General features: G+C 29.7%; 1 protein-coding gene across 4 annotated transcripts in view; it reads left to right on the forward strand.

The window, feature by feature from the left end:
• Positions 1-23,691, forward strand: part of LOC107442925 (bone morphogenetic protein 4-like) — a 73,412-nt gene that overhangs the window by 4,591 nt on the left and 45,130 nt on the right. The window contains exons 1-2 of one of the 4 annotated variants that reach the window (XM_043047637.3): positions 2,248-2,735; positions 2,813-3,299. The exons of 1 other annotated variant lie outside the window; for it this stretch is intronic. The gene's annotated coding sequence lies outside the window, so the exon portion shown is untranslated. 4 annotated transcript variants of the gene reach the window in all.

Genomic DNA, 23,691 nt, shown 5'->3' on the forward strand with positions numbered 1-23,691 from the left:
TTTTTATATTTTATACTAATTACATTGAAGGCTAAGCCCGCTGTTATTTCTCTCCAATTGTTGTAGCCTTACATTTTTTTAAAATTTTAAATAAATTAGGAATTTAAATGAAATAAAACGCGTTATTCATAATTTCCTTTGCGTTTTCTAATTAAAATATGAAAAAAAAAAATGAATTCGCGTAAAAATGCTGAATGGCTAAGCAAAATTTTCCGAATAGCAAAAGTTTGTGTCCTCCTCCTATGTTTTTTAAAGAAATTAATTGTACATATTAATAGTAAAAAAATTGACCTCCCGTGACCTCCTATCTGGCACCACTGAGTATCATTATGGCATTAGTAGGATTTTGTCAAATGATACTAGACGCGTTTCCAAATGTGAATTCAAATGCTATAGTGTTGTTGTAAATTTTTTTTAAAAAGTGTAGAATTTCGAATGTTTTGGAGGGGGATGAAGATGTCTTTTTGCGCAACAGCAAATGAGAAGGAAGTAGAATTAATTGCTGAGTGGGATCCGTATGACAGCACTGCCAACATTATTGAATCCGACACAGGTAATGTTCTGGAATCTTTACATTTGTAGCTTTACGGTTTGCTTTAAAAAATTTCATTGCGTCATATATTTTTGAATACTCTTGAAATAAATTATATTAACTTTACTTGCTACTATTTCTTATAGATTTTTTTTTCTGAACGTAATTTAAAGTATTGCTCCTAAAAGAACCTTTACATATAAAGGAAAATATGATGCAAGAAAATGCAAACTATAAAACATATTAAGAATAGTTTTTGAAAGGGTATATTTATAGAGTATTATTTATATCGTTATTATTTATATTATTATATATAGAGTATTATTTATATTATTATATATAGAGTATTATTCATATTATTATATATAGAGTATTATTTATATTATATTATATATAGTATGCATCGATATTTCGAGATCAATGAATGTTCGATTTTTTTTACCGGTGTATAGGTCAACAATCGTAAAATTTTGAGGGTTTCAAAAGTCTATTTATACATCGAGATATAGGGTAGATGGTGCTTTTATGTAAAAGCATTTCACCTACTTAAATAATAATAATAGTTTTTTTCATCAGTTCTCTGCATATTATGTTCGTTCAACAAAAACTAGTTTTGAGCATTATGATAACTATGCAAAGGTTATGATAACTATCCGAACATTAAGGATTGTTCGTAATATTTTGATGAATAGATAATATGTATAAATAATGCAATTTATATATTTAATTTTAAATGCTAAATTTTTAAATGTAGTTAAAATGATTTTAAACACCTACCCTCATAAATTAACCAATCATGCATGTAAACACAAGTTAATCAAACACTAGTGTACTGAAGTCCAGGAAAATTAATAAAATTATTTTAAACTTCAATTGTATCTCAATAGTCTTTTCTCTACCATTTGGAATATTCAACTTTGAAGCGATTCAAAGTTGGCAGGTCTGACTTTGTTTCAACCTAATACGACCCCCAAGGGCTCCTTTTTTTTATAACCGTCGTTGAACAACCGACCTAATTCTGAATTTACGACTACCAATGTTCAACTCCGTAGTCGTGTAATTTTGCACCCAATCCAGGAAGCTCCTGGATCAAGTAATTGGAGAAATTTGCCTTTGTGGAAGACTTTTGATGAAACTAACTCACATTTGACGTTACTTACAGAGGAAAAACCATGAAAATCTCCCACGGTTAGCCGGATGGCAAGGGGACTCTAACCTATGATTTGTCTACCACTGAGGATATTTTATATCAGCACTGTGATCAGTGCGAGCCGGGTACTGATTCAAATCCTCCAGCCATCGCTGAGATTCGAACCCGGGTTACCACGGTAATCCAAAGGGTTAATTAGTTGAAATATCGCTAAACTGATAAATTGAAATATACGCAAATAGCCAATAATACGCAAAAATAATACGCAAATCTTCCTCTCAAAATTAAGCTGATAGTTAAGATCGCGATATTCCGGCTCTTATCTTAGAAACGAACGTCCTTCGAATATCTGACGTGTGGCAATCATTTATACAGAAGAAAACTTCACCTCAAAGGCTTTTTCTCGTGCGGGAGAAGAGTAATGATGAGGGGGAGAGAGGAGGAGGAAGAGTCGGATGGACGAAGAAAAACTTCTTTCCTTCGCGCATGCGTCTCGAACTAGGACAGCTATTGGCCAGTCAAAGAGTGTGAATTAAGATTCCAAAGTAGCAAGCTTTACTGACTCTCCAGTATCGAAAAGAAGATCAAGCAACAAGTGTGGATTTCTGTTTTATTTTGCACATCATGGATCTCGACGGTGTGCGTCTCGACGTGCGTCTCTACCCGCATTATTGTGTTTTTTTCCCCTTGTGGATAGAAAACTCAAGCGTTACGGATGTTTATCTGTGAAATCTTTGTTTACAAATATTTACATATATCACCGAGCTTACTTTATCTAAGCGTTGGATGACAGCGTACTTTCTCGACTTAGTGTTGGGGAGAAATACTGAACCCGAAAGGATTATAAATCTACTCAGTGCCTATCAGTTTGACACAGTTAGTTATTAAAAGTGCCAATTAGTTATTGTGAAAGCGAAAAATCGCCAAATCTGTGTTTATAAGCATCGAAAAATATTTCTAGGAATTCTTGCGTTTGCAGCATTGTTTGTGACATTTCATTGAATGCCCTTCTGAAGGATTTATCTATGCCTCCCACAGAAGTTAAACCAGGAGGTACAATCTCAAAAGTTTATTTACCATACATTTTTAAACGTACACTATATTCGATTAATGCCACCAATATTTTGCAGATAATTTAATTAATCCAAAGATAAGTGAGAGCAAGTTTCAAAAAATTCCTGAACACCAAAAAAACGTCTACCGCCTGATGCTGTTTAGGATTGGAATTAAATAGCCAACCCATCGTGCTTTTCTGGGATTCTTCAGGGTTTTTTTGACTGTTTTGGCGCAGGTCACGAAAATTTGACACACACCTGTGTTTGGTAGTGGAGAGGGGTGTGTGTTCAGGTTCTGAGGAAGGGGGAGGAAAAGGTTCTTCAACCCCCTTAAACATATCCTGAGAGAGAAGTCGTACTTTCCCGATCCAGAGAACAATCGTAGTGGTGAAGAAGCGACCCTCATGTGGCAAACTGGACTCGTGGAAAATCAGTCGTCGTCTTACTGGCGACAATTATCGCGGAGTTGGTACGCTGGGTACCCAGGGATGCCTTTTTATTTAGTGGCGGTGTGCTTTGATAAAAAAGATTGATCCTACAAGGAAAGGCGTGATCATAACAGGTAACTAATTCCAAAATACCTTTTATTCTATAAAAAAAAACCTTTACTATTCATTCAACTTGCATAATGTATTGTCATCATAAATCGTTGCTTTAAATGGAATTAGAATTTTTTTATTCATATGATGTACCAGTACATAATATTGATCATGTAAATATGTGTACTTAAATTAAGGTGACCAGATTACTAAACCATGATTTGAGAGCAAGTCAAGCTAGCGTCCTTAACAAATTTTACGATTTGAGGACACCTATATATTTATGAGGAATATTATTTTATAACTGTAACAAAGATATCTTTTTTTGAAAATTGTTAACTAATTTCAGACGCAGAATCATTTTTATCAACTTAATTTTATTACTAAACAGTTTTGAAATTCTACATCTGCTTAACGCATGTAAAATGAATAAGTACATAATTTGATTATTTGCTGAAATCATGTTAGTTTTCGATGCGTGTTTGCTTTTTGCTTGTTTTCTCTGTAAGACAAAATTATCTATTTTGAAAAGCATGTACATTTCTGATTATTTTTTTCTTTCTTTTTTAATATTTCTCTACTTATAAAAAGTATGAAAAGTTTTCGTAGAAATTCGATGACATATGTTATAGTTTGAGAACATTTTCTGTACTCAAAGAGTTGGAAAGTTTCCGAGGGCAACTATTGAAATTCGAGGACTGTCCTCAAGATTTAAGAAGGTCTGGTCACCTTAAGAGATGATAGTATGATTAGGTATTTATTTGATAATTATGTATTAACTATTTCCTATTATCTTATGATGATCATAAGTAGTTTAGCTATAATCATAATTATACATATTATTAGCCGGTCATGTGTTGCTACTGAATTTATATCCCGTAATTATATGGCGATTATAAATATTGTTCATATACGAATTACATATTCTAGTTGTTTAGTATGATCGATCATACGTATTATTCTTGTGATGGTTGCATTTCTAACCCTCTTCGGCAATGTGATAATTTGAAGTTCTTAATTTGATTTCATAGCTATCCAATTTGATTTATAACTACAGGGTAGTCATAAGTATCATTTACAAGATTTCTTTTTCATAGAATATGTGAAAAATGATTTTAACGTTATGATGTATGAAAATAATTCTTAGATTGTATGTTTTCCATTTAAATATCATTGCAAGTTACATTTTAGTCTATTACTTTGTTTAATTAAATTTTTAATTAGTTTTGGTGTAATTAAATTGTAGCACAGAATAACGAACAATATCAAAAGAACTGCTCAAATACTTCCGATGTTTGGCGAGCTTTAGCTAGCAGGGGGTGTAGCCCCTAATTTAATTAAAATGAAGTGTAAAAAATATATATAAGTAAAAAAAGCTGTAGTGTTCAAAAAGACTAGAGTGAAAAAGAGGGAGCCAAAATAGCTCGGGTATCATAAAGCAATTCTGAAATGTACTGCGTAATCGGTTCTGGGGGATCAACGGGCTATAGCGATCAGGGGATGGGGTCATCTTATACCATGCAATTCATCCGTATTGTGGGTTAATGAAGAAAATAAATTAGCTGACACTAGAGGAAAAAAAGAAGCCAAAGCAAAATAAAATTAAAAATGTAAATTTTAAATGCTTTAAGGTGAAAAATTTATTTATTATTTAGGATGAAAGTAATAATTAAATTTTAACTTAAACATGGAAAAATTAGGTATCTCGAGGTTCCTCTTTCTTAATGCCAGAAAATTCTTTACAGTTCTAACTGATATATAATTATCATATGGTGATTATGAATACATGATGTAGAAGAGATATTATTATAGATATCCATGTAATGATTCATTTCATAAAAAGTATTTTCCAAGTTTGGGCATATGTTTTATTCTTATGTTGCTTCATGATAAACTGAAGATCATAATTTTATTTCATAACTAAACATAGTACATAAATTGCATTAAAAATCCAAGTTTAATATTTCATAACAAGTAGCTTTTGTAATCATATATTTTTTAACAAGTGAAGATAAAAAAAATATTAACTTAAAAAAAAACACAAAATTAAGGGAAAAATTAGCTGACAACGAAAAGTCAGATGTGAGTCCATTATAAATGATCTTGAATCCATTATTAATTTATCTATTATTTGTAATAATAATTATTTGTAATTCAAGTCCTTCTGACCATTTATAAATTTGTTGAAGTAAATTAAATGAAAAAAGGATGCTCAATCATTGTATCTTTTTCTTAATCAACGCGTTTTTTTGTCATTTTCACTGAAAACTTCAACCACTATTTTAGCAACAATTTTATGAGATTTCCAATTGATTGATAAAACTGTCGATTACATGGATTTGGATTTATTAGTAACATTAAGGATCTTGTTCTATACTTATGGACAAAAATCAAAATGGTTCACCTTTTAAATAGTTTTATTATTTTTTTTATCATTTGTAGTTATTATAAAATATGTATTAAGTAAACAGTGATAGCACAGATTGATTAATTTACTAATTCTAGTCATAATGTGATTTTTCACCACAAAATATTCTGTAAGTTTAGCACGAATATCGCTAAAAGTTAAATAATTTATTTTCTTAAAAAAAATGTCCAATTAAAAATAAAACCTCTCTGCGATATTAATCCAAGGAAAATAGAGGAAATAAAAATTTATATGTTTATGTTTATTTATTGACAACGTCAGCAAACATTAATATTTCTCACTGATACAATAATTCCAGGTCTTAATGAAAAATAATTTCATGTGCCGCGTTTTCGAGATTTTTAAAAATCCTTTAAGAAGAGAGAAAAAAAGAGAAGGAAAGATCGGCAAAGTTTCTTTGTGTTTAATCATTCGAATAATATTTCCCCAAATTATAAATGCTATAAGAGGTATGAGATAAAAATTAATACATCATGTTTTTAATGCATATCCAACAATTAATTTCATGTGTTGGCAGCGCTTGTCAACACTTGCAATTTTTGCTAAAAAATGAAAAGAATATACATAAATTCAAAACACATTAAACACATGACGCACAAAACTACATAAACAAATGTAAAATCAAAATAAATAACGGCAAATCATCCTCTTTTTCCATCAGTTTTTGAGAGAGGTATTTAAAGCTAACTCGTATTGATTAAAATTCTGATGAAAATGTTTAAATTTTGAAGCATAGATTAATAACAAACTTTCAATCTTATCATAAATTAACATTTCATTTTTTTTTCCTCTCTTTCTTGTGACTCGCTATAATTTCATAATAAGACCTGTTGGATAGTCTTTTTATATACTGACTATGGTTTCCCTTTCTCGTTTAAATTTGCTTGTTGGCGCCTGGACGGTACTTTTGGGATGCTTATTCTGAAGCCCATCTTCGACTCCTCCTTCCATAAAGGGTCTTTGGGTACCCAACAAGGAGACTGTCTAGTAAAGATTTGCGAACAATGGATGAAGTGCTTTAAACTATGTACCCACCCTCAAACATGTCAAGTGATATGTACTAAAACTTATCGAACCCTTTCTATTCTAGAAAATAAGAGACTTTTCCTAAAATCTCTTCCATTTAAAAGTGTTGTCAGTAACCTCCTTCTTCTATTCAAGGGCTAGAGCTCATTTTTTTTTCTTTTTTCACAAAGAAAAATTTGTATTCATTGCTGGAAATACTGCCTCTCTCACTCGTTGAGTTATTTTATTATTGAATTAATAATGCTGTTTTTTTTTTTTTTTTTTTTTTGTAGACTCCAATCATATTTAAAATTGCGAAATTTATTCATTGTTTGAAATTTTGCATTTCTTTATCACGTCCTTTAATGAATGAGTTAATAATGTCACCTTTTTTAACCTTTATTGGCTCCAATCAATTTTGAAATTACGAAATGTATTCAATGTTCTAAATTTTGACTCTCTTTTACACGTTTTATTATGGAGCTAATAATGTCATCGTTTTCTTTTATAGGCTCCGATGAATTTTTAAATTATGAAATTTATTTATTGTTACAAATTCTGTTTCTCTTCAACGGGTTTTATTATTATTATTATTGAGCTTAATAATGTCACCATTTTCTCTTTCTTAGGCTCCGATCAATTTTAAAATTGGTAAATTTATTCATTGTTCGAACTTCTGCTTCTCTTCCACACGTTTCTTTATTATTGATCTAATAATGTAGATATTTTTGCTTTTATAGGAGCTAGTCAATTTTAAAATTGGTATATTTATTCATTATTTGAAATTCTACCTCTTTTCCGCACATTTTTTTTTTATTTTTGAGCTAATAATGACATTGTTTTTTCCTTTAATAGGCTTCGATCATTTTTAAAATTGTGAAATTTATTGCTAATTTTTAAATACGTTAAGATATTTTGCATCAAGTATTAATTCTTTATGAAGAGGAAGTTATTATTTGTTCTATATTTAATTTTTCACTTTACATAAATTTTTTTTTCTTGCTGGACATTTTCCATTTGAATGGTCACATGCAAATTTTATTTCGTTAATTTAATTAGTCATAACACAGATTTATGTTATGGCATCTCCTTTAAATGAAGAAATAGTACAACTAAAAAATAATTTAATAAAAGATTTATCGGCTAGAAAAGTTAATTGAAACTAAAAAATTAGTGTTTGAAATTTTTAAAGCTATAAACATTATTAATATGGGATAAAAAAATATGTCTCAAGCTTATTTAGCCTGAGAGACTATTATTATTTTCTTTCTAAACTTTTTTAATAATCTTCTTAATTTGTTTTATGCTTAATTTTTATAAGGATTCTGTTCTCGATTCTAGATACCCTGAGAAAAAAGTATGATCCAAACTACCAGAACATGGTAAAATTTTCCGTGCTTCTGATTCTACAGAACACCAAAAAACTCGGTAACTTTTATCGAAGCGCATTATTAATAGATTTTGGTAAAATATCAATAATATATGATTTTATAATTTGTGGTAAATGTGGTAAAAAACCTTTATACAGTTAAAGTTACCTTTCAGTTTTGTATTTTTTATTCAATATGTATAATAAGAACTGAAACAGGGATTTCCGGTTAGCCGTTACCATATCAACGGAAAACTTAAAAAATGAATGGTTTCAATGCCGTATATTTTATTTTAATTACCAAAATTATGTTTTTTTTCATATTAGAAATGTTATTATTATGCAGTACGGTTAATTTTACCAGAATTTTTCTCTCCGTATAGACTTAACTAACGTAATTCTAAATGAGATTAATTGTTCTTAATTCTAAATAAGTTACATGATTTAATTTATAGTTCAAAATTGAGTTAAAATTTTTTTAATACAAATTCTATTAAACTGTATTCAATTTTGAAATTGTAAAATTTCTTAAATTTTAGTTTTCAATATTTTGCTCTAGATAATGAAAAGAGAAAAATTTTTTTTGGTATTTTCTTATAGTGTGTAAGCATTGTTTTTACGCCTAAATTATAAATGCTGGTTTATATTCTTTAATAATTGTAAATTTTTTTGAAGTTATGTTTTGATAGTAGTTTAGCTGGCTATTCAGTTTATCTAATTTCTATTGTTGATCTTTTGTTATCAACTGATTTTTTTAAGCAGTGCTTTCGAAAAAGATGAATTATTCTCACTAATTATCTGTGTGACTACTTCTTAGTAGTTTTGATGCGTCTTTGGAACTAGTATTAAACAGAATTCTCTTTGTTAACATTTTAAATTTTTTTAGTCAAATCAGTAATTCTGATTATATTTTATAAAACACCTAAAAAAGTTTTCAATTCCTCAATCCAATTGCAAAAAATATTTTTATTTTCAGAAAATTATAAAATTTTTATTTTACTTAATCCTAATGTTCTAATTTTAAATAAAAGTTTAATGAACTCTATCTTCTTTTATAATAGTTGTAACTAATTTAGAATCTTGTAGTTATTGATATATGCAGTGACTTAAGCAATTGACGAAATACAAATAGGCTTCGTATTCTATTTTACATCATGAAAACAGAATCCTTAACACGTTTTTCGATAAATGCGAACTGTCCTACATAAATGTTAAATTCTATCAGTTTTTTCAGAAATTTTATAGTTGTCATTTTTAAATTTTAGTTGCTAAGAATTTAAATCTGTTTTTTTTATCCTTCTTTTGAAGTGGATTTTCAGTTTCATAATATTGTGTCCAAACTGATCTCTGTTTTGAAAAATTAATTTCCCAATTCTAATGAAATTTTAAATTATAATTGTAAAGCCTTTTTTTTTTTTTTTTTTTTTTTTTTGAATTGAAATCAAACAGCCGATTGTATTTTTTACACATTTTATCAGTTTAACACTTTACTTCAATATTAATTATCCAGTCATTACCAAAAATAAAGTTATACTGAACCGAAAAAAGTACATCAATACAAATTTATGTTTTAATTTTTTTAGAATATGATAAATATGAAGAAAAAAATTGAGCCAGAAATCATGTAAGAGCGAAAATTCATATCTGACACCTTTCAAATTCTTTTTAGACAACACATCATTAAAACTATTAGAATATTACTCATATGAACGATTTGTTGTCGTATTCCATTAAGGCAAAGGGGATGTGCTTCTTCTTGCTTTTCAATGGCACCCCCTCTATGGTCAAGAATTTGTCTTCTGCAATGTACATACGTCTCAACCCGGGTGAACCCGTTTTCCTTACATCCACAGATCGTAATTTTGACCTGGATCAGAGAACGATGAATCTCCAGTTCATTACCCACAGAGGTATGATTTGTTATTGGAACATAAAGGACTTAGTGACCCAAAAGATTTAACTTGTACCAGTTACCATTTACTACACGGGGAATCTTCGGCCGGTGGGGAACGAACTCATCACCTGTTGGACACGGGCCCAACTCCCTACCAACCAGGCTATCCCGGCCCCATACGAACGAGTTACGGTCTATATTAATTTTGCTGGCATAAAATATCCTCTGTGGTAGATGGATCATGGGTTAGAGTCCCCTTGCCGTCAGGCTAACCGTGGGAGATATTTGTGGTTTTCCACTCCATCTAACGCAAATACGGGTTAGTTCCATCAAAAAGTCCTCCACTAGAGCAAATTTCTTCCAATATTTGATCCCTTGCCTTCTGGATTGGGTTCAAAATTACAAGGCTACAGAGAACATTAGTAGTCGTAAACCCAAAAAACTGTTTCGGCTGTTTACCGATAGTTATAAAAAAAAAATATATATATTATTTTTGTATTTCAGATTGATAAATTCAACAGGAAATTTTACAAATTGTCTTCATTTGTAAGATTCTTGAAGGTATCTAATTGTCAACTGTGGAAAAAAGTTTCACAGTAAAAATTGTGCAAACTCCCCCCCCCCCTCCAACGATTTTTAAAATATAATTCTATATTCTAATCTATATGCCTCTAATTCTTTCTCAACATGTTTTTGTTTGCAAAAATCTTTTTATTGAAAATCGAAACACTTATTATTTACTTTTGATAAAATATCAAAACAACGTAAATTATAAGATAAAGATAAATTATTTTTGTTTTCAAAATATTAGAGCAAAATTGACAATAACTTTTATTTAAAATTGTCTTTCAAGTTTAATGAACAGTTATGACAAGTCCATTTCATTTATTATTTATTCTGCTATTTTCCTAATAACTATCTTCAGTAAAACTGATGTATTTTTTCGAATTCTATGTTTAAAATTTTCATTTGAAAACTATTTATATATTTGTTTGCTTTCTTAGAATTAGTAAGAATTTACTTATGACTTTTCTTCATTACTTACGTTTTGCAAATGAGTTTACGCCTTATGAACTTATCATTATTAGTAATATATTGTAAAAAATCAATGAATAAAATGCATATTCATAATCCACTGATGGGAACGAAGTATAGGTGATAATTCTAAAAGTTAATTTGGTTAGATATTTTCAACAGTAATACATAGACAATTATAAATCAATCTTATTCTTACATAAACATCGTTTAATTATGCGTCAACGAATTTTGTTATTCCGCAATTTTTATGACAATCTTTATAAAACTGTGAAAAATCTTCTCATAATTTTGTGCTTTAGTGAAAAATGACAAAAGTTAGTGGTCTGCTCAGACATTTTGTGAATTTCTTATTTTCATGAATTTGTGTAAATTCTTCTCATAATTTTCTAAATCTATTATTATCCAAAGATGATTGTACTCCGGCAAAAATCCGGATTTTTCGTAAACCGTGATCCGGAAGTTTCCGGAAATCTAAGGTTCAGAAGTTTCAAGAAATCATCGATCACATTTATGTATAAAAATTCTTGTATTTAAAAATATTAGAACTAGATTTTGTACTTGACATCTCATTCATTTATTAAATATTTTTTCTGATCGAATAATAAAAGTGATTAGAGATAAAAGTAAACTTATACATGATTATTCATTTAAATTATGCTGCATATAATTTAGTTAGAATTTCATGTTTTGAAAATATCAATGATTTAAATTCATACAGACATTAATTTTTTGAAATGCGTCATTAATGATTTTACCCAAGAAATTTTCAGGATATTTGAGTTGGGCCCACAATCATTCCTGATTATCACAGAATAGAGTATTTTCTTTTCTTTTTTTTTTTCAGCAAGGGCCCTACGTTTGTGAGTATACGTGTGCAAAAAATCCTATTTCTCTGAAAGAGTTGAAGTCTATTTTTCAAGAGATAAATTTTGTGAAGTGTCCACTTTAAAATGAAAAATAGTGAAGCGTAAAAAAATGCAGGTAAAATATTGTGAAGTGTCGAAAAAGATTAAAAAAACAACCCTTCAATTATTAAATTACAAAAAAGGAAAAAGTTCTCAATCAAGAAAAGTAACAAATTAAGATACTTTTACAATTTCTTTAATTGAATATTTTGTTGTTTTTTTCATTAGTTATTCAAGTGGAACCCCACAAGGGAAAAGGCCCCCGAAATCTCCGCTTGCATGACCCCTCCTCCGTCAATGAAAAATTTACGCTGTCGTTCAAAGAAGCAATCCAAGAACCACGGCTAAGTATCCTTTTAAAAGCGGAATTACCACTCGAAAAGAATAAAAAACCTTTTTCCGTTTTGTTCCCCTTTGTAAACACAGGCTACTTCAGTGGTACCTGCCGTGAAGCGGCGCTTTTATACTCCTATAAATATATATACATATAAAGTATTTGAGGTTACCCTCCTACTTGACAGCTCGCCAAAAGTTAATTTTACTCGCCAATTTCACTCTAAAAGCAACTGTTGACTTTTAATCCACTTCGCGCATTGTCAAAACTTATCTAAAGTTACATTTACTGTAATTATTGTTAATGAACCTAAATCAGTATTCTTTTTCAGATAGGTAACTTAATCAAGATGTCTATGTAATGTTTTAAATTCAAAATTATTTATAATATTTTTTGAAAGCATCACCGAGCAAAACACTTTTTAAATTTTTGTTTTGAAATAAGTTTTCCGACGGATTAGTTATATAGTAACTTAAAATTTGAAACTTATTTAAAATCTTACGGTAGTTATCTATATAATTATTAGAAGAGCTAATTATATTAGTTATATCAGCCATCAAGAGTTTTTTTTAATAAATATTAAATCTTAATTTTAGTGTTTTTTTTCTTTATTTTTTATTGTTATTTTACTCATAAGTTTACTTTACCGGGCATTTATCCATTTCCAAACTGTTGCACCCCCATTGTATAATGATTCTTTTTTAAATATTGAACAAGTACTTACATGCCAATTTTTTGATAAAATTATATTCTACTAACAATTAATTAAATACTTTGGGCATTTAACAGTTTTCTAACTTCAGTTTCATTCTGTATGGAACGTTATTATAATTTTTTTAAAACACATATTATTTAATTTTTTACCTCACACTGTAGGCGTATTTTCAACAAATCTATTATTTCTGAACTAGCACTCTCTTATATCAATTGAGCTTAAAATATTCATTTAAATCTTGGTTAGTTGTTAACGCGTCATAAAAGTCTTTGTATATAAAAGTCGCACAATATCAGAAAAATCGATTTAGCACGGAACGAAGTTTTGTTCAAGCATGAAATTTCGTTCTTTTCAGCAAGTATCGTGTTATCAAATTTAAGGATATTCAAATTTGCATGATAATTTGGTTCATATTGGCACCCTATTAAGATTGCATTGAATTTTAACGGTACTACGGTTCAATGTGATAAAAAATTTCAAACAGCGTAAAATAAATCTCCAAATATCTGTCTATCGCTGTATATTGATCTTATGTCGATTGTTTTTGGATTAAATACACGGGACAAAGTGAACAAAAAAACCTGGAATTGTCTGGGAATTTTATTTTGACTCTAAAAAGGAAAAGTTAATTAATCTTAGTTACAAAAATTCAGTATAAGTTAATTTTTTTTTTTTTGCAAAATTCCTTGAAAATTCCTCATCATACCTGGGAAATAACCTACCTTAGATTTGTCAGTAACAGTAATCAGCTATTGAGATTCGATTTAAATAGTTCTAACATCTATTACAATTATTTGTTATAAAAATTCCACGTTTTAGTGAAACGTTACCATGTTTCCATCCTCATGCAATAATATTTTTTTGCTCTTAAATTCTAATTTTTTGCATTACAAATAAAAAAAAAAAAGAAAGTTTTTAGATAAAATTTGCATGGTATAGAAAGATATGGTCTGGATTAATATCGAAAATTTCCTGAAATATCTAGAAAAGTCAAGGAATTTCTGAAATTAAGTAGGAGCCCTGATATAGTTTTTCTTATTCAATTTTCATATAACAACAATCTAATTTTAAATGACAAAACTATAATATATCCAGTTTAAATTTTTTTTTCATAAATTATTTTATTTTTGATTCTTCCATATGATTCGTGTCCGTTGAAATAATTTGATTTCAGTTAATTATTAATTTAATAAAATTTTATAAATGAAAAACTTTATGTTGCGGTATCACTTTCCTTGTATCGCGGTCATTATTATTTATATTGCGCTAATTCCATTTTTTCGATGTCTTACTATAGTGGGATGCCCTGCCAAAAATGGTGTTGCGTTAAAAATCGCAATAACTTACTCCTATTCAAAGTGCCGAAAGCTGAGATGTTTGGAACCCCACTGTGATTGTTGGGGATACAAAAGAAGAAGCCGATGTCATTTTTTCCCTCATTTTATACCCCACCTTACCCCCATGCATACTTGCACACTGTTCTAAACATGAAAAACTCTACACCCGCCCCAGTTCTTGAAAAGAGCAGCAACAAAAAAAATAAAGTTTATTCTTGATGTTAAATGCGCGTGTTATTTATTTATTTATTTTTTTTATTTATATATACTTAGGGCTGTTTCAATCAGAAAGTCAAACAAGATTGACATATTGGTATTTTTATTTGATAAATTTATGTTGCGGATTTTACCTCTGAACTATCAAATACTATTTTATCTTCTTGCCTTCCTTGTTTTTTTCCTTTCCTTTCTTACCTTTTTTTTTGTTTTTGACTTTTATAATTGTAACTGTCGATTAATAATTTCACTCTAACTTTTCTCAAGATAAAATTTAAGTACTTTAAATGTTCGCGCTGTTTTAATAAAATTCATAACATCGTATACTTGTAAACAGGTACTTTGTGAGAAGCTGAAGTTCGTGGTCACGTAGTAATGTTTCACAATATTAATTAAATTTCTTTATTCTTCTTTTGAACTATTTTATATTTTGAATATCAACATTCAGCATGCGCTGATTGTGAAGTTGAATGAAATGGTTTGGCTCAGTCAGTATCATTCTTTTTCACTTACATCGGCAAATATCAACATTCAGCATGCACTGATTACAAAATAATGTTCATCATCATTATTTCTCACATCGGCAAATGTCGATAGTCAGGATGCCCTGATGAAAGGATTTTAAAGCAAAAGTAATTTAATGAAGAATGATATATCTTTATTCAACATACAGCGCTGAATGTCGACATTCTCCGTTGTAGAAGTGAAATGATGAAATTAATCATGGCAAAATTTTTGTCATTCAAAGATTTTTTTTCTTTAAAAAACATGAAACAATTTGTTTTTCAATAATAGTTAATACTGGGTCATAAATATTTTTTTTTGTAAATAAATATAATAGCAAGAATGCGGACAATGATTTTCAGCAGGATAATTAAAATTAGTCGTGATAGTTCAGTGGTTAAGGGACTAAGTTGTCATTGTGAGGGAATGGGGTCTGTTCCCGTGAGTTGGTTAAGCATCTTCAGATCCATGGGCACTAATCTTGCATGGAAATAAACGACGTTCGGTACTCAGTACTGACTACTTTGACACTATCATGCCATTGGTTTCGAAATTGTGAAACGTTTGAACTTCCTTGACCCCCTTGACCTGCAATAAGATGTTGCAGAGTTTTATTTCGAATTTAAGGCACTCGAACTGCGATTTCAAAAATTTTTAAAAATTTTCCTTGGCAACAATTTTTGACTAACTACCCTATAAAGAAAAATCCAGATTTGTTAGATAAGGAACGTGAAGATTAAAGAAAGATGCTATTCACAGAAAAGCGATGTTAATTGAAGAAAGAAAAGAAAAATCCCTCTCGCACTAAATAGATAGTTCAAGAGAATCCACAGGGACAGATCAAGACAAATTCAGGCCCAAGGCCCACAAAATTTTCGGGGTCCCTAACAAATATTTTGAAATTAAATTTCTGCAGAGTAGTCCTAACTATAAAAAGAATCTATTGAACTGCATGATTCAAGAGAAACATCCTAAAAAATTTTGTAGACAATTGAAGATTATTTTTCAAAGATAAAGTTTAAACATTTAATTATTAAAGCAAAATATGAAACAAGACAACAATGTTGTGTGAAAATAAAAATAGTTTGGTGACCACAAACAATTGAAATCAGTGATTTTCGCTAAAGTCACTGATTAGCTTAATTATTTTAAAGATAGCAGCCTTCCATCTACAGCTTTACATATTTGTTAAGTTCTTGTTGACACTAATCATTTATAAGAGACTTTGCGAATATGCATTCTCGCTGCATTTGCTTAATCCGTTGGAGTGAAAATTGCACCGATTAAATTTCAGCTGTACTTTCGAAATTGATTAGTGCAATGTTTGCACGAGTTTGGTTTATCACAATATGAAGAAAATTTGAAATAAAAAACGCCTTTTTTGAGATAAACTGCTTTCTTCAGTATTTTTTTTAAAAAATGTAATATTGTGGACTTTTTACTAATTTTTGAGGCCTCTGAAAGTGTGGGCCCTAGGCCTGTGCCTATTGGGCCTAGGTGATAATCAGGCCCTGAGAATCCATCAAAGCTGCATTGTGTAGTAGCAACAACCATAAGAAGGGGTTAAAAAATAAAGACTATTCAAAAATATGGATTTACTATCTTACAAATTGCAGTAGGGAAGAAAAATTACTTTAGATAAACGTTAATCTACAAGAACATAAAGCACATGCAATTTATTCTGACTAGGAAGTTGAATTGCAGAGAAAACAAGCACGGGTCGCATTTGTTTCGACGCCAACCAACAAAAATGCCTGACCTCTCACTCAGGTAGACACCGATCGAAATTGCTTGGCGATGTCTTTGGAATATTAATGCTCAATAGTCTCGGAAGAATAAGTGGGATTCTGTTTCTAAGATCTTCCTCTGTCATGTTTCTATGCAAACGTTCTATGAATAGGAAGAAAAAAAAATTGTTTTTAGACCTTTTTGTTAATTTTTTAAAAAAATTATATTTGTTAATTAATTTATTATTGCTTATAAAGGAGGAATCTGTGAAAATGTTATTGAATTCACCGTTCATGAAATTTTTTTTATCGAATTCTTCCCTGTTGCCTAAAAACTGGAGAAGAATTCTATCTTCTCCTTAAAGAACAAATTTTATTTGTTTTCTCCTTTATTGCTCTATATTTCAATTTGCATTTCACAAAAGCATAAAATAAAAATAAAAATATTACTTTTTGACTTAGAACAATTGTCAAATTTGCTTAGAACGAAGATCCATTGTAAAATAATTTAGGCTGAAATTTGTCCTGTTACAATTTATGCTGCCATAACTCACATTAATATAAGAATTAGCTAAACATATTTTCTTATAAAACACATCTAGAAGTTATTCATAAAATCTGTTCACAATAAGAAGACTACAAAGTGTATGCTAATTTTTGTTCCCATTCTTTAGTTTAAAGATTTTACTTTTTCACAGATTGTTGATGATGTTAAATATATTTCTTGATAAATACCACCTAAAACATTTTTGAAATTGATAAACACGTCTTTTTAAGGATTTTATTTGTTTTAAACATTTTGTCTATGTGCTTATTCTGTAAGTACACTTATAGTATTTACTGTAGTACACTTATAGTTCTAAGATATGCGTTATTATCTCAAGAAGTTTAATCATCTTCACCCATTTGCTGAACAATTATGACCTTGCAGAGGGATAGCGGTTTCTTCGATAAACTTTGACTTTTAAATTATGTTCATAATGTTCTATAAATTATAAAGAAAAAATAGCCAGGGTTTCTTATAGCCAGGGTTGTAATTATAATACCGGTGTTGCGACTGCCATATCAATTGAACCCACTCTAGCGGTTGCATCCTGCTCCAATACAGGCATTTCAGCAACAAACTGATTCGAGTTCCAACATAATTCTAGTTTTTCGGGCAAAGTAGTTTTTTTTCTCCAGATAATTGCTCTTGGTTTGCTCCAAAAATTAGTTTAGAGACTTAAATTAAATTTGTAACATTGTTGAATTGTTTAGGTTGCATTAAAAACTCATGTTTTCTCAACACCTAACTTGTAATTGCCGCTCCAAACTGCTTTCAGATGTGGAAGAATTGCTGATCCAATTTTTTCTATAATGAGACTGTTTCAAAAATATTTGAAAATACAAAATCCTCATTCAGGACACTGTTATATATTGCAAGTAAAATAACGTAATATTTGACAATTCAATTCAATCATATTAAAAAAAAAAAAAAATTCAAGCATCAATTCCTTAATCAGAACGCTGTAATGTCTAGCAAGAAAATTGAATAATATTTGATTTAATCGTATATTTTGCACACAAGCAATTGAATTCAATCATATTAAAATAAATTCACTATTATAGTAATTAGTGAGGTTTTAAAGTTGAACTAATTATTATATAATTAAATACCTTTACGTTGCGGATTTCCCGTAAATGAAGCAATTCCATGAAAACAGCTGCTTGAACTCAAAAGAATGCTGTATCTGGAAGGAAAAAAAAAAGTTCTATTTGCAAACAATGGTAATGATATAAAGGTTTGAGGCTATTCCATAGTACTTTTAATATGGATATTGCATTTTATTTCCATAATTATTTAGCATCATATTATTATTTTTTGCTTTTTAATTTGCTTCAAAAAAAATTCCAGAAATAGTTTCTTAGCTATAAAAGCGTTGTCTTTAAACAAGTGTTTCAAGTTGGGTCACTTTTTATTATTACTTTACAATGCTATCCGTCCTTCATTGGAGTCAAGGTCATTTAATCGGCGAAAAGAAATTGTGCTGCCTAATAAAAAAAAAGTAATAGATAAGAAAATAAGATGATGTCTTTGTGTTCAATTAATATGTTAATTGCCTTTCTAATATGTAGCACTGAGTTTATAAACAAGAAAATGGCGGAATCCGGCCTTGTGAACTAGCAATGGTTCAACTTATGAAAAATGAAGTTTGGCGCGTAAATAAATTTCATACATAAATTAATTAAAATACTTGAATTGACGATAGATAAGCAAGCTAATATCAAAAACCAAAAGAGAATAAATCATGAATATAAATTAGGAGACAACATTTAAAAAGAGTAATTAATGCGGAAAATGCCTTTTCGAAAATTGATTGATTCATTAAATGCATAGTAATACATCAATAAATATAAACAAATTTATTTTATTATATTTATAAATAATTGCAAATGTTTATTCTTTAGTGCAATAATCATATTAAATTTTAGAATTGATTTACAGAACGATGTTTCCTGCCCTATATTTTAAATTATTAGTTTTTCATGCGTTTTTTAACAGATTTTATAATATTTATAGTTAGTTATTAAGTTGAGTTAATCTCACGTAAGCGTCGTTTTAATTTTTAACTAATATGGATATGATTATTTCCCCAATTGATATTTTTTCTTCTTGAGTATTATTATATTTTAATAAAAGCTACCCTTTTTCTTTATATTTTGACTTCAGATATGTATTTATGACAAAAAATATAAAGTACATGTATCGAAAAACATAAAGATTTGACAAATAAAAAAAGATTTATCTGACTTTAAAAGTTCATTTTTTTGAACTGTTTAAATTGCTTATAATCAGATACTTTATTAGTATATTTTTTAATCTTGAACTTACATCAGCAGGGTTCGTTTTAAAAGTATGTTAAACTACAGTTTTACTTAACCGCCTAAGTATTATGAAAGTTATCAAATATTTGTATGCCTGTATGTTTTTCAACACAAAAGCTTTAGTGCTCCACTAGCCTTTGTAAAATATGCTTATTCTCTCATTTCTGTATTTCCATATTGCATCTAAGAAAGTGTATGATATCTCTATAATTTAATTACGGAAAGAATACAAAGATCACTTTACTTATCAGAATTGTGATTACCTCGTATTTTTGAATTATTTTCTAAACCTTTTGATCTATGTATTTTTAATTCATCATACATTATCAATTTTAAAGTTTAAGAAAGTACAAAAAACAAGTAAAAATTAAAAAATAACTTTTAAAATTTCAAATTTTAAAAAATTTATGGTTAAATCGTAGCATTTAAAAAAAATTATCAGATTTTGGAAAAAAATTTTTAATTTGCTGAAATCTCCACAGAAAATTTTGCCCCGTGACTAACTTAAAAAAACCCCTTGTTATTCGGCCCAATATTAGCTCCCACTTAAAAACTTAAATAGTTCAAGTAAAGTTCGTGGTAAATTGTTACTCTGTATCAATTAGCTTAGGTACCTTCTCGTTTTGTTATTACCAGACTTGTTATCATGTGAACGAGCTTAAAATAGTTCTAGCGATATAACTGACCTTCGCTATGTGGGGTATGAAAATGCTAATTCGACTGGTTATTACTTTCTGATCAGCAGCAACTCATATTTAAGGGCAGGGGAATTTGTTAAAAAGGACGTGCGACTCGTAACATCGCGTCTGCGTAGACTTAATTTGAATGCAACCTTGATCAAGATCTGCTGGCATTACAGTCACGTCTGAACTGTCCGGCGCCGCATTTTCGTCACATTTTAATCGAATATCATCGATAATAGTCAGTGGGAATCGCCAATTTAATCAACGAGTTTTAGAAATATATGTAGATAGCTTCCACTTTGATGCGGTTCAGACTGGATGTGGATGCGGTTTCGAGTCTCATATTATAACACCCATCGTTGCCAATTAAACTAATCCTATGTTTTAAATCTGTAGAAACATCGAAAGTCTAGAACAGAATTGGTCTTCAATGAACTTAATTGCTTTTGAATTGGGAAAATATAGATGCAGGGGTCTATCCAGACATTTTGTGAAAGGTCCGTTTTTGTAAAATTGTGAAAAAATTACTAGTAATTTGCGAATATAAAATAAACGTTAAGTCACATTCTTTCAACCAGGGTCCGCTTTCGTGAATTTGAGCAAATAGGGTCGGTTATTGCGTATAAACTTTTTCAAGGAGTTTTTAAATTGTAAAAACATACAAGATTATGCTCAACACTGTAAAATTATAATGAAAGATGTTAAATTTTAAAAAATAAACAGCAATTGCAACTACTAAATTAGCGATGTAATATATAAATATTTGGTATTTAGCCTGTACTGCTGAACGCTGGATATTCATTTCGGACGAATAAAGGACGAAGCGTCTGCCGAAGACAAAATTTAGTTCGTTTACGTCTGTCTTCCCCCCCCCCCCGCTTCCTGGGAAGGGTTTATTCGATTAACAAAACAATGATGAAGATAAACAAATTTGTGAAGGATCCGATTAAAAGATAAATTACTTTGTGAAGGGTCCGTTTTTAAGTTACAATATTTTGTGAGGGGTCCGTTTTCATGAAAAGACATTTTGTGAAGGGTCCGTTCTCTAACATCACTCGAATATTTATTATCATTTTTATTTTTCTTATGTCAATTTCTTTCTATTTTTATGAGCTTCGAATGGTATCTCGTTGCAGCATACTTTTACCACATTGCCACAGACAAATTGAAGAGTTTCCAATTAAATGCTAGATCCTTAAAGAGTAACGAATTTTTTGTTCCCTTCCAAATCGCAGCAAAATAACACTTTTCCACCTAGCGAATAGAGCACATCCTCGCGGTAATTATTTTAACTAAAAATTGGATGACGAGTCAAGCGTTCTCCTTAATTGTTTTTAGCTGAATTTTTTTATACATCAAAAAAATTTAATTACTGGTTTATTTGTTTCATTTTACCGATACACTACTTCTACTTCATGTGGAATATGGATGTTTTTTTCTTTTCTTTTGTGGATGTCAAAGTCAATTGTGATTTGATTTAAATGTTTCAACTTCCTTTCAAATTTATTTTTAAATTAATTTTTATATTGAACATACTGAATGTTTACATGCTTGGCGTGCACCAGTAATTTTGATGAACAGCAGAATGAATCTAAAGAAGTTTTATTGCTAATAGTTACTGCATAAATGCTTCTCGACAAATTAATTATAGATTCTTCGTTTCCTATTTATAGTTGAAATTTGCATCTAACATAAAAAGAAATAAACCAGACTAAATAAAAATTTGACAGTGACACTAGTATATAGAGAGATTACTCAGTACTCTTACGAAATGAATTGTTTCTGATTTAAGTTAAAAGAGGGCACTTCTGTGACAAGGGCAAAAAAAAACTTTGGTAAAAGCGTTGCGTTGACGTAACAGGGGAACGTTTTTAATGCATCAAACACCTCTCCCAATCGAAATACTTAGTAAATTTTGTGTCCTATTTCTTCAAATAATTATTTTTTTTTTATATATCTGTCATAAGTGCCAGTTTTTATTCAACAATTTTTCGGGTAGATTTTCGGATGCCAAGATTAATCGAGGTAATTTTCGAAGCCAACTTAGAAGAAAAAATGTCTTAGGTTTATAGAGTTTTTTTGTCCTTACAGAAGATATCAAAATATAAATTTCATGAGTTTTAGATGCTTAATTCAATTAATTTAAGGTCAAAAGCCATAACATTATACATAGCACGCTGTAATGATATTCGTTTACTAATTGTATGAATTAAATTGCATTTATTTGCGATGCTAATTTCGATTGCTGATTCCAATATAAAGTTCTAAACAGTTCAACATGGACTTAACAACTGTCGTAAACTGCTGGTTTTGTGGAGAAAAAAAATAAAACAAAGTAATCCTGAAAATTCAACCAATAGTAAAATGTAACCAATAGTAAATAGTAACCAATAGTATGATTAAATTAGTAAAGGGTCAATTGTGAAGCATTTTTCCATTGTAACAATTAAAATTAATTTTCACTGTATTATTTTTCAATGTTAGAATATTTTTATTCTTTTTATGTATTCTATTCGTGAGTTTTCAGCGGGGAAATGTTGGGAACCATTGATTTATATGCAAAAGTTAAATGGTACTAAAATTTCCATAAAAAGTTCGTAAAAGTAGCATGCGCCTATGGTCGGGTTCGACGCAGGTGTGTAATACGGTAGCTGATGGAATAGGCCTCTCATGAGACACCGTCCCAGGAATTCAATCATTTCGTAATTAATGGCTGGAATTAATAAAAGTTGATGAAACGGGGCGTTACTAGAATGTTGGAGTGAGGCGCCTTTGGTCCTATTAGGAAAGAACGTGATCGAAATTAAATTCGTCAAGGTTATGATTTTTCAGACTTGACGTATAAAACACATCTGTTTTGCCAATCACTGCTTTTATTATATGATTAAACGCCCCATTATGCAACAATCCAACAGATATTGGATACTATGAATCTTTCATTGACTGTGCTTCGTAATGATTATTAATTATTTTTCTTGTCTTACTTGCAGTGTTAAAACTATTTTACTTCTGCACTCTGTCGACGATAATTTTTTCCGCTCTCAGTAACACTCATACAAAAATAAATAAGCCCTGTGCCCCCTTTCTATTTGTTTCAGTTTTAAGCTTTCTCCTCTAGTATACGTTAAAATTCCTGTCGAATTTTCCATTGATTGTCATTAATTATCGTCCTCTTAAACGATCACCATGTTATCGTCATGTAATGTCGGAGTTATCTACTTATCCGTTTAGTCATAATTGCTTTCTTCGTATAACATTTAAGCACAATTTTGTCAGCTTTTCTATTTATAAATAAATTTTGAATTTTCAATTCATATTTGACGAAATTGCAATACGTCTACCAATATGCGTCAAGGTTTTTCAATGTTAATTATTTACGTCATTATCAAAAATCA

This window comes from Parasteatoda tepidariorum, chromosome 1, assembly GCF_982258835.1.
Source record: "Parasteatoda tepidariorum strain Cologne lab strain chromosome 1, Ptep-v5.0, whole genome shotgun sequence".
Taxonomy (NCBI): domain Eukaryota; kingdom Metazoa; phylum Arthropoda; class Arachnida; order Araneae; family Theridiidae; genus Parasteatoda; species Parasteatoda tepidariorum.